Source organism: Globicephala melas, chromosome 14, assembly GCF_963455315.2.
Source record: "Globicephala melas chromosome 14, mGloMel1.2, whole genome shotgun sequence".
NCBI lineage: Eukaryota > Metazoa > Chordata > Mammalia > Artiodactyla > Delphinidae > Globicephala > Globicephala melas.
Window position 1 is genome coordinate 73,538,138 of NC_083327.1, and position 12,217 is coordinate 73,550,354.

At 40.5% G+C, this 12,217-nt stretch overlaps 1 protein-coding gene across 3 annotated transcripts in view; it reads left to right on the forward strand.

Annotated features, from left to right (window-relative positions):
- Positions 1 to 12,217, forward strand: part of PLEKHG1 (pleckstrin homology and RhoGEF domain containing G1) — a 223,313-nt gene that overhangs the window by 74,586 nt on the left and 136,510 nt on the right. For 2 of the 3 annotated variants that reach the window (XM_060283667.2, XM_060283669.1), the window contains exon 1: positions 5,333 to 5,352. The exons of the other annotated variant lie outside the window; for it this stretch is intronic. The gene's annotated coding sequence lies outside the window, so the exon portion shown is untranslated. Of the gene's footprint in view, positions 1 to 5,332; positions 5,353 to 12,217 lie in introns of those variants that run through there. 3 annotated transcript variants of the gene reach the window in all.

The window sequence follows — 12,217 nt, forward strand, 5'->3', positions numbered from 1 at the left end:
TTCTACAATAAAATTGAACGGTCCATTTGAGCAGTTGTACCTGTATTGAGCATAGTTTCTATTTCGGGATTGTTGGAGGCAATTGTTGAGTGCTGACCTCTTCTTTGATCCGTTGGGACTCACTGGTTTCCACGGAGTCTTGCTGGCTCTCATGACCAAGTGAGAGCTCGGCATTCTTGTCAGCTGGGGGGCAGTGTTCCCAATCAGGTCTGACCTGAAACACTCGGACAAAGGACTTTAAAATCAGAATGCTTTATGTGTCATCCTGAAAATATGTTGATTATTTTGGGAGAAGAGTGCAGTAGAGGTTTAAAACCTTGTGTTTCTTTCATTTACTTAAATTTTGATTCATTTCTGGAAAACTGTTTTAGTCTTCTGGTGCTACAAAATCCATAGTTTCTCCAGTCCTCCTGTTCTGTACAAAGTAACGCAAAGCATAATGTCTTAATTGACCTTAAATGTAAGTAAAAGGAGAGCCAAGTTATTGTGACCAATATATTTTATGCATCTGGCAGTAATCTTTTTATTTTATGGCAGTGATGACTCAAAGCAGTTGTTGATCCTAATTTACTTTTAAACATTTTAACTTAAGCCTTCTTCTCAGGGCTTCTCTGTTCCTCCCCCACCTAGCATTGTCGGATGGCTAAAATAAGATCACCGCAAGTACCGACGTTCTTTTTTCTAAGTCAAACATTTGCATGGCTACACTGTGGATTCAGGAGAGACAAAGGGAGGTCCCTGACTTAGAGCTAGCCCTCAAGTAGAGGCGGGCGGGCATCCGCAAGGCTCATAATTGTAGAGAGCTGGGATGTGTCTGTATTGTACAAAATGAGTAGGGGCGAAGCGGAAGAAAATATGACTTTGGCCTGGGCAGGTGAGGGCTGAAGAGGCATCTGAGATGGTATTTGTGTTCCTACAGAGGGCATTCTCTGACCTACTTTGATGCCTGACTCCCTTGTAATTACTTCTGCTCGAATCCACAAGGCTTCACTCTAAGGGGAGAATTAACTCTTTAGCTAACATGGAAAATCATGAGATGTTCTTTGGGGGAAATTTTTACCTAAATTACTTTCAATACTTGATGTCAGAGTGACTTGAACTATTCATTTAGATCCTTTGGCAGTAGGAACTGTAAACAATGATTCTTACACACAGTCAGGTTCTTACCAAAGGTGTTCTCCATGTTGACATAACGCTAACCCAGATTTTGACCTTGAAATGTATTTCTAATTTCCTTTTGAAGCCATTCCTGAGATTACTAAGGGATTTTTGTATTGAAGGAAAGATGTGGCTTTATTAATTTTTATCCCTGCTCCTTCAATGAAATAGATGTTTATTTTTCTTTATAAACCCCATGGATTTTAATAGGAGTATCAAGAAAAACCATCAAGAAAAAAAATTTATATAATATTTTCACATGTGCTTATGTTTTCAAAGTAAATAAGCAATGAGGAATCATTTTTCAAAAATCAGTAATGTTGGTGGTGTTCTTCTACTAAAAAGATTGACTTAAGTAGCTTCACTTTTCATAGCCTCTCACTGACTTTTATTTCTTTAACTTTATAAGGAATATGATCCATTTAGTCATATTTTTAAAGACTTGTGTAAGATGAATATTAGGTTCTTAACAAAGAATAAGCCCAGGAGCAAAGCATAAACCTGGAAGAATAGGGCTTCCCTGGTGGCGCAGTGATTGAGAGTCCGCCTGCCGATGCAGGGGACACGGGTTCGTGCCCCAGTCCGGGAGGATCCCACATGCCGCGGAGCGGCTGGGCCCGTGAGCCATGGACGCTGAGCCTGTGCGTCCGGAGCATGTGCTCCGCGGCGGGAGAGGCCACAGCAGTGAGAGGCCCATGTACCGCAAAAAAAAAAAAAAAATATATATATATATATATATAAATATATATAAAAGCTGGAAGAATAGTCCAGAGAGGCAACATTAAGGAACTGAGCAGGGCCACCAAGTACAGCTACACAGACCAGCTCCGCACACTCCACCAGGAATGGGGCCCTCTGGAGTTGTGCAACCTGTCATCCCTAGACCTAAAGGTTATAAAAAATGTTTTCACATTTTTGGGTTCATTCAGCAAACTTTTGGGTTCCCTAATTATCCTAGGATTGTTGGGGAAACCCTGGATCACACAGCATTCATAGCTAAGTGGCCTTTTTATTGTTGACCCCCAAGAGTCGTCCATTTGGCCAAGGCAAATGGCATAATGTTACAGCTCCTATGTTGCTGCGTCTTCCCCATCCTAAAGCATGCTCCTTTAAAGAATAAAGGGCAGAGCCGTTATGGGTAAGAAGGAACCAAAGCCGCAGACCGCTGAGGAGTTTGTCAAGTCAGGAGTCCTCCACGCCTCACTTGCTCAGGCTTCCACGCAGCCAGCACTTAAGGATGGGCTCCATGTGCCAGACACTGTAGTGGGTGTTGAGGATACTGTGGTTACCTTGGAAGTACCTGCAGGAAGCCTGGAGCTAGTGGAGCTGAAAGATCATTGTAAAGACCATCGTTAAGTGTATAATTACACATTGCGGTGAATGCTGTGAATGAAGAGAACAAGGGACGCTTAAGAGAGTGGGTTTTCATTGGCACGAAGGCTGATCCTGAAGTTGGGACAAAAATGAGAGAATGAGTGAAAGAATGAAAGCCAGAATGTGTAAGAGGCTGGTGAGCAACGATGAGTGGGGCAATGAGACGGGGCTGGAGAGGCAGGTGAGGGCTGTATCGTGCGCGGGGTTGCAGGCGGCGTTGAGGAGTCCGACTTTTATTCTAACTGCAGTGGGAACATACTTACAGGTTTTAAGCAGGGGAGTGATGTAATCCAGCTTAGTTTTTTGAAGGTTTGCTCTTTGGGGTAAAGAATGAATTACAGATAAGAGTGGAAAGGGGGTAACCAGTTAAGAGCTTTTTCTTTTTCTTTTTTAATTGAAGTATAGTTGATTTACAGTGTTTGTTAGTTTCAGGTATACAGCAAAGTGATTCAGTTACATATATATTTTTCAGATTATTTTCCATTATAGGTTATTACAAGATATTGAATATAGTTCCCTGCGCTATATAGTAAATCTTTGTTGCTTATCTATTTTAGGTGTAGTAGTTTGTATCTGTTAATTCCATACTCCTAATTTATCCCCCGCTCCCTCCCTTTCCCCTTTGGTAACCATAAGATTATTGATTATTTTCTATGTCTGTGAGTCTGTTTTTGTTTTGTATATAGATTCATTTGTATTATATTTTAGATTCCACATATAAATGATATCATATAATATTTCTATTCTATTTCCACATATAAGTGATATAATATAATATTCTCTGTCTTACTTCACTTAGTATGATCTTCTCTAGGTCTGTCCATGTTGCTGCAAATGGCAGTATTTCATTCTTTTTGGTGGCCGAGTAATATTCCATTGCATATATATATATATATATATATATATATATATATATATATATATATCTCACACTTCTTAAACCAATCGTCTGTTGATAAGCACTTGGGTTCTTCCCATGTCTTGGCTATTGTAAATAATTAGGAGGCTTTTCAATAGGCGAGTCAGGATCTAATGGTCCCTTGCACCAACGGGATCCCTGACATTAAAGAAATTACCCTCTAGGGCACACGAAAGATGAGAAGATGTTATTGAGGAACCACTATTTAAATAATGGGAAAAAGGCATGTGACCAGAAGGCTTCCTCTCTTCACTGCCTCACCTTTTATAAGTGGTGCAAGGATGGTCTCTGCTTGGGTTCTCTCTATACCATGGAGAAAATTAGAGCCCAATTCCAGAGCTGTCCACATGAATAAATCAATGCCACGAGGTGCTCTGTAGTACTATACAAGTTCTAGAAATTGTTGCTGCCTCCTCTGCTTTCCCCTTTGTTCCTTGAAGTTCCTGGGGGAAACCAGTAGACATTTATATTGCTTGTTCGTGGAGATGAGTGAACATCACAATTAAGGATGACTTTACAGTCGTCTTAGAAGTTGAATTCTTTGAAAAGATCTAATTAGTCGCTCATTTTAATTATAAACCTATTTTAAATTAAGCCTGTATTTCACAAATACTAACCTTGACGTGAAAAGAGAATACAGAAAATTTTAAGTCATTATTGCTTTGACACATGTGTAATATAATTAGTATAAACTATTTAATATATAAATATATGTAGTAAATGTACATAGTAAACATATAACATACATACATTAAGTTAACTATAATGTATAAGACATATCAAGGGAAGTTTTCAATTATTATTTTAAGTACTATTAAAGCATTGAGGCACAGTATCTTCAGCTATTTGTTACTGTACTATGATTTTTTTCCTTTGAATGTTATGATAGAAATCGTATCAAAGACTTTAGAATTAGAAGAAATTTTTAAAGATGAGTAGGTGTACCACTCCTTTTTTTTTTTGCGATATGTGGGCCTCTCACTGTTGTGGCCTCTCCCACCACGGAGCACAGGCTCCGGACGCACAGGCTCAGCGGCCACGGCTCACGGGCCCAGCCGCTCCGCAGCACGTGGGATCCTCCCGGACCGGGGCACGAACCCGTGTCCCCTGCATCGGCAGGCAGACTCTCAACCACTGCGCCACCACGGAAGCCCTAACTTCTTTTTTTTTCACAGAAGCAAATGACACAAAAGCACTTCCGTATCATGGACTCAGGAAATCACAGTCTACCCTCTCCAGAAGAGAAATAGAGGCACAGCTCAAAGTGACTACATTTTTAGTTGATAATTCAAAGAATGCAAAGAGAAAACTAGGATTATTTATTGTTTCTTTGTAGATGTTTAATTTCATTTCCACATAGGTAAGATTATAGTGAAAGGGGGGTGAGAACTCCTCATGTTTTTAGTTTAGGTAGGAGGAAAGAGCACATTGATGGATAAAAAGGAAGGTAACTGGTCCCCTCTGCTGCTCTCCTTTCTCTTTTAATATTTCTGCAGGTAGGCTCACAGTATGAGTGTCTGCTTCTAACTAGTAGGAAATAAATAATTCAGCATTTTCTGCTACATATCAACTCTCTGCTTATTTTCCCCCTCAAATTACATATTCTGGCAAGATTTCTCACTTGTTAAAGCATTTAATTATTGTGTTTGGCAGTCGTGGTTGCTTGCATTACATAAACAGATGCCTACTTCAAACGCTGAAACTGATTTTTTTCATAGTCTGCCAGAAAGCGAGACTATTTGATGTGCAGTTTGAATGCTGCATTGCTGATTATATAATTTAGGTCTGGGAATAGAATTTTGGCATTTGTCTGCAGTCCTTTTGCCATAGAAAATTAAGCTTTAGCATCCTCTTCAAAAGGGCAAATCATCATGGATACAAGTTCCAAAACCACTGTGAAGGTAAGGGCCATTCTACTAAAAGATCCTTTTATCTTCAAGCATATGCACATCTATCTAGTACTGCGTTATTTGTAAACATTCTGTGTAATCTGTGACCTCTGCAGAGCTGTGGCTAACTCAGCCCCCCATCCTGGTCAGTGTTTAGATGAAGAGCCTGCTAGACAAGGTTGCTTTTCTTCTGCCTGTCTCTAGCCAATGCTTGCTACTAGATGCTGAAATATATTCAGAAACACTTCTCAGGGCACTAGACTCTCGTTGAAGGCATATACTCACCTGTACTCGAGTGAAGTTTAGGTAAGCCAAAGCCCTTAATGTACTATTTTCTTTCTAAACTCAGTTTCTAGAAGAAACCCTCCCTCCCCACCGCAAACACAAACTAGTTAGACATGAGGGATTTATTTAAGGAGAAAAGATAAACCTTCAGAGCCGTGTTATGTGATCAGTCCTTGTTAAACCACTTCACCATCTTCTCCTCCCAGAGTCTGGCGCTACGCGCCTTGTGGAGTTGACCCAGAGGCAGAGCAAGAGTCTGAATCATCAGAGGAAGGTTAAATTATATTAATTTAATATAATTAATTAATGGGAACCTGTATAACTTAGAAAAAAATTAACAAGACTTAAAAGAGTTTTTTATTGTTAACCCTGAAGTGATCAGAAAGTTCAGTTAGGCAGAAGTCCTCATCTCTTGAGGAAATTGAGTAACCGCTATGTTACTTAATAACAATGACAGAACTAATGATCTCAGAGGCCAAGCCCTCTTCCCCCGACTTCCCCAGCATCAGCTTGCTACCAGCAAGTTATAGAAGCTCCTCTGAGAATGAAAACCACCGAAATGAGGAGTGGGGAGATGGTTGGGTTCAAGCTCTTGTTACAAAACAGAAACAGACCCACAGACACAGAAAACAAACTTGTGGTTACCAAAGGGGAAAGGGTGGGGGAGGGATAAATTAGGAGTTTGGGATTAACGTATACACGCTACTATATGTAAAATAACCAACAAGGACCTACTGTATAGCACAGGGAACTATATTCAATATCTTGTAATAAGCTATAATGTAAAAGAATCTGAAAAAGCATATATATATGTACAACTGAATCACTTTGCTGTACACCTGCAACTAACATAACATTGTAAATCAACTACACTTCAACTTAAAAAAAGAAAAGAAAGGAAACAAGTTCTTGTTACAGATTATTATAGAACTGCATTTATGGCACCTGGGTTTCACTTGTATTTCAAATTGCATGATGCCAGATTACGCCTCACGCCTTTCCTAGGAAAGGTACACACAAATTGGGAACTGTTTCCTGTTTGAAAATGTAAACCCGAAAAACTTTTGTATGAGTTGATGACGTGGCCTGGCTGAGACGTGTAATAATCTCGGGCACCGTTTGGGGAGCTTATCATGTGCCCGCAGGCAGTGCGGGGCAGGTGATTTGCAGGTGCTTTGTGATTTCCCAGGTGCCACCCAGTGATAACAGCTCCTGGCAGCTCTTCTCGCTCATTCTTTTTTTTTTGGCGGTACGCGGGCCTCTCACTGTTGTGGCCTCTCCCGTTGCAGAGCACAGGCTCCGGATGCGCAGGCTCAGCGGCCATGGCTCACGGGCCCAGCCGCTCCGCGGCACGTGGGATCTTCCCAGACCGGGGCACGAACCCGTGTCCCCTGCATCGGCAGGCGGACTCTCAACCACTGCGCCACCAGGGAAGCGCTTCTCGCTCATGCTTGCCGCCTTCATTCCATGTTCCATTACACGCTCTGGAACTTGCCTGAAGGGCAGAAGCAGGACTCCCACCGAATCTTTCAGACACTGCAGCGCGTGCTTTCACCACCTGCACTGTCTCCGATGCATATGCTCACGCAGAACACTCCTGTGTTCTTGCTCTTTTCTTCTGTCTCTCATGCTTTCCAGGTGGGGGGGTGCTTAGGAGAAGGGAGGTCCTACCCCACAACCTCATCTTTCAGTGTTTCATCTTTCTAACATATTTGAGGGTCTTTTATCCCCTTTCTTTTTTATGGAAAATTCATCTGTATTCTGTTTAACTTTGGTGACACTCTAGGTTTAACTAGGTTCTCAGCCGCTTACTAGCTATATGATCCTGCGCAAATTGTTCAGCCCTCCTGAGCCCCAGTTTCCTCATCTGTAAAGGAATGAGATGTAATATTACTTATAATATAATATGAGTGTATATGATATTACACTCATAAAGGTGTGATACTACTTATTCTTCAGACTGATTTTATGTAAAGCACCTGGCATGGTGCTGGTGTACACCCTTTCTGAGATAGTTTTATTTTAGCCTCTTGTCTATAATGATAAAACGTATTTTCCTTAGTGGAAGATTAAGCACAAGGATAATTTAAATCTAAGGTGATAAAATTAAATAGCAAAAATGAGCCTACAGAAATATTTCTTGCAGATATCATAATAAAAAACCTATAAAATATAGATGAATCGAGTAAAAACTAGGAAAATTATTAACCACAGGATATAATATGAAAGAAAAAAATGTCTAAGATTCAGACCACATACCATAAACAATGTGTATAGCTCAACAAACTCTCAGTGAATTGAAGAATTATGGATTTGGAGTAGCACAGTTCCAGCTACAAAGGGGAAATTTTTGTTGAAAAAATGAACATTGTGGGACTTCTCGGGCAGTGCAGTGGTTAAGAATCCGCCTGCCAATGCAGGGGACACAGGTTTGATCCCTGGTCCGGGAAGATCCCACATGCCATGGAGCAACTAAGCCCTTGTGCCACAACTACTGAGCCTGTGCTCTAGAGCCCGTGAGCCATAACGACTGAGCCCGCATGCTGCAACTACTGAAGCCCACGTGCCTAGAGCCCGTGCTCTGCAACAAGGGAAGCCACCGCAATGAGAAGCCCACGCACCGCAATGAAGAGTAGCCCCTGCTCGACACCGCTAGAGAAAGCCCGTGCGCAGCAACGAAGACCCAATGCAGCCAAAAAAAAAAAAATTTTTTTTTAAATTTTAAAGAATTAAAAAAAAAAAGAAATGAACATTGAAAAGGGAAAGATGGGAAAATGTATTTACATAAAATTTAAAACCTTTTAAAACTAAAACAGTGAAAGCAACAAAATGAGAAAATATGCATAGCAAAAATTAGAGACTTGATAACACAGATGAATTTATATAAATGTGAGCACAATATCAGATTATAATTAAATAAGTGGTTCAAGGAAACATTCAGCTATTTCACCCAAAATAAAACAAATAGAAAATTAAATTTGTATATTCAACATCAACAAATTTTAAAATGAATTTTACACCTACCAAGTAAATGAAAGTCAAAGGCCAGATCTGAGAAAGGTTATAGGAAAAAGAGATATACTCATGCATTATTGCTGACGAAGTAAAAATACTTGACCTTTTTGGACAAAATCTGACCGTATATAGTAAGAATTATCAAAGTCTTCCTCTTTGATCCTGCAGTGCTCTTCCTGGGAATTTATCCCAAGGATATCATGAGATAAACACTTATTGAACCACTGCAGTGTGAGAAGCAGAGATGGGGGAGATAGATTCTAATCTGAAGGAGCGACTAATGCAATATAAAGGCGCTAACATAATACATGTACAAAAATGTTTTCAGAGGATTCATTATAATGGGGGGAAAAATACAGGGTAGTGTAAATGTCTGAAAATGGGGGACTCATCATTTCCCTGAACAACCCACCAGCCCACGACCAAAACGCCTCTCTTCCTCTGCACACACCCCTGTGAGCCCCGTGTCACCTGCATCGCAGACCTGAGCTCCTCCTGACTGCTGTCTCCCCTCACACCCAACCCCAGGGAATCAGTTCCCAAGCCACAGGCATCCCCACTCCAGTTGCCTTTATCCAGGCGACCATCATCTCTTTTTCAGCTGGTCTTCATCTGCCTACTTGCATTCTTATTTCCTCCAATCCACTTACCAACTTCATTTAGTGTCTTCTTTTCAAAACACAGATCTGATCATGGTACCGCTCAACTTTGAACCCTTCAAAACCTTGTCACGCTTCAGGATAAAGTCAAACTCTGTTAAGATATATAAGGCTCTTCATGGCCTGATTCCTGTTTACCTCTATAGTCTTGTCTCTTATTTCTCTCCCTCTTTACACCTCCTACACACACACACACACACACACACACACACACACACACACACACACCCCACTTACTACCTCACTACATCGCTTACAGTTCCCCAAATAGGCACCCTGGGTCTTTGCACGTAGCACACCCTATACCTGCTCCTAACCTCATCCCGAAACTCCAGGCTGGCTGACACCTATTTATTCTTATTTGTTCTTCTGGATTCAGTTCATACATCATCCCTTCCAGGGCATCTTCATGAGATAGGCCACTTTCTGATATACACAGACACAAGGTGAGGAGACCCACCTGTGTCCACAACATCTGACTACCCCTTGTGTAGAATGTTGTCTTTATTGGGAAAGAAATTCTGAAAACGCATGTCTGAACAGTCTGTTTTCCATTTAACTTGAGGCAAAATATATTATCCTGGTTAATCTCTAATATGGTGAGTTGTAATACTATCTTTTATACTATTTTATTGATAGTGGTAGCTACAACCATTTTAAATTATCTATAAGAGTTGTATTTCTTTGCTCACTTCCTTGCTGTCTGCAGAAACAAGAACAGATTTCTGGCACTGCCAGATTTGGGAGCCTTCAACAACCACAGCAGAAGAGGAAGGAGGGAAGGGATATACCTCCAGTGGCATCAAGGGGGAGGTTTAGACCATTGGGAGGTGAAAGGAAGGTCACCTCAAGAAGGAGGTGACCTGGTTAAAGCTGCATCTCTCTGAGATTGCCCAAATCCCATTAGCTAGAAAATCTAGCAAGTCAACTGTTCATTAATTTAAAAGTCTAATATCACATGTTCTCAGCAAGAGTAAAGAGGGAAGCCTTTCAAGGTCTTTTCAGTGTGTTCCCTTGTCTTTAATGTAAATAGTATTTGTGACCCCTTAAATGTTGGTATGAGTATTATCTGGTACTTAGAGAGCAAATGGGGCCCCAGAAAAGGTAAATATGTTTTCTCACTTTTTCTAGTCAAATATTTAAAATCTGCTTCCAGTGAACACCTAAATTGAGCACTGCTTGAACAAGCTTTAATAATTCTATAAAATGAGCATAGAGACATCGAACTCCTTATGCCATTGATAAACAAGAATTATTTCTTAACAAAAATAATCCATGCTAACTTCGGATGCCATAGTAAACAAAAGTTTTTATTTTAGGTTCAGCCTGAATTACCCATCTTGACCCAGTCTAATGGATGGAAGTGGTAGGAATTACTTCTGTGCAGACAGGGTTAAAGACTAATCCCGATCAATCAGCGCCTTGTAATTAACCCACATACTCTTTTTAAAAGAGAGAGAGAAATGTTGGCCCTTCTCCAGTTTAAGGTTATGCGCCAATCTAATAGAGAGTTCTACAATTTTATAGGGTTCAGTTTCAGGGTAGAATTACAAATAACGAAGGTTTTGCTGTAGCAGATGGTTATTTCCAACTGCCAAGTGTTGAGGCTTTCTTGGGAATCTGTTCTAACCATCCATGAGCAAATGTATGAATATATGAATTAAAAACAAAACATTTACGTGCCTTTATGCTAACACATATATATGGAATCTAAAAAAAAAAAAAAAAGGTTATGAAGAACCTAGGGGCAAGACGGGAATAAAGATGCAGACCTACTAGAGAATGGATAGAGAATGGACTTGAGGACATGGGGAGGGGGATGGGTAAGCTGGGATGAAGTGAGAGAGTGGTAGTGTATATATGGACATACATACACTACCAAATGTAAAATAGATAGCTAGTGGGAAGCAGTTGCATAGCACAGGGAGATCAGCTCGGTGCTTTGTGACCACCTAGAGGGGTGGGATAAGGAGGGTGGGAGGAAGGGAGACGCAAGAGGGGATAGATATGGGAACATATGTATATGTATAACTGATTCACTTTGTTATAAAGCAGAAACTAACACACCATTGTAAAGCAATTATACTCCAATAAAAATGTTAAAAAAGAAAAAAAAAACATTTATGTGCCTTTTAAATATGGCTTGAAAACCTGGGCTTTATCATATTAGGTTAACATTGATATTGCAGTTTTTAAAATCAGACATCTCTGAATACCAATTAATTGTAAACTGGAAGTCAGTCTATATGTATCACCTTTCATTTCTGAGAAAATAGATAATAAACCCATGAAAAAAAGGACAATATTAATAATTTTATAAACCAATATATTAAACAGATTCTTATAAAATTGCATATATAAATGAAGGTGCCACAATAAGGGATAGTAGCCTTACCTTACTTTGATGTAGAGGAGAAAATAAATATGAGAATCGGACTTCCCTGGTGGCGCAGTGGTTAAGAATCCGCCTGCCAATGCAGGGGACATGGGTTCAAGCCCTGGTCCGGGAAGATCCCACATGCCGCGGAGCAACTAAGTCCGTGCGCCACAACTACTGAGCCTGCGCTCTAGAGCCCGCGAGCCACAACTACTGAGCCCACGTGCCGCAACTACTGAAGCCTGCGCACCTAGATCCCGTGCTCCACAACAAGAGAAGCCACCGCAATGAGAAGCCCACGCACCTCAACGAAGAGTAGCCCCCGCTCGCTGCAAGTTGAGAAAGCCCCCGTGCAACCAAAAAATAAATAATTAAATAAACAAATTTATTTTGTTTTTAAGTGTGAGAATCTTTTTTGCCGTATATTAAGGGTTAGGCATGAGAAGGCGCCATTGCCTCTTCTTTATTCCGGTTGCTGTGTTTTTAATAAAATACACATTTAACAGTTTTTAATATATTTTAACCTAGGTTTTAATCTTAG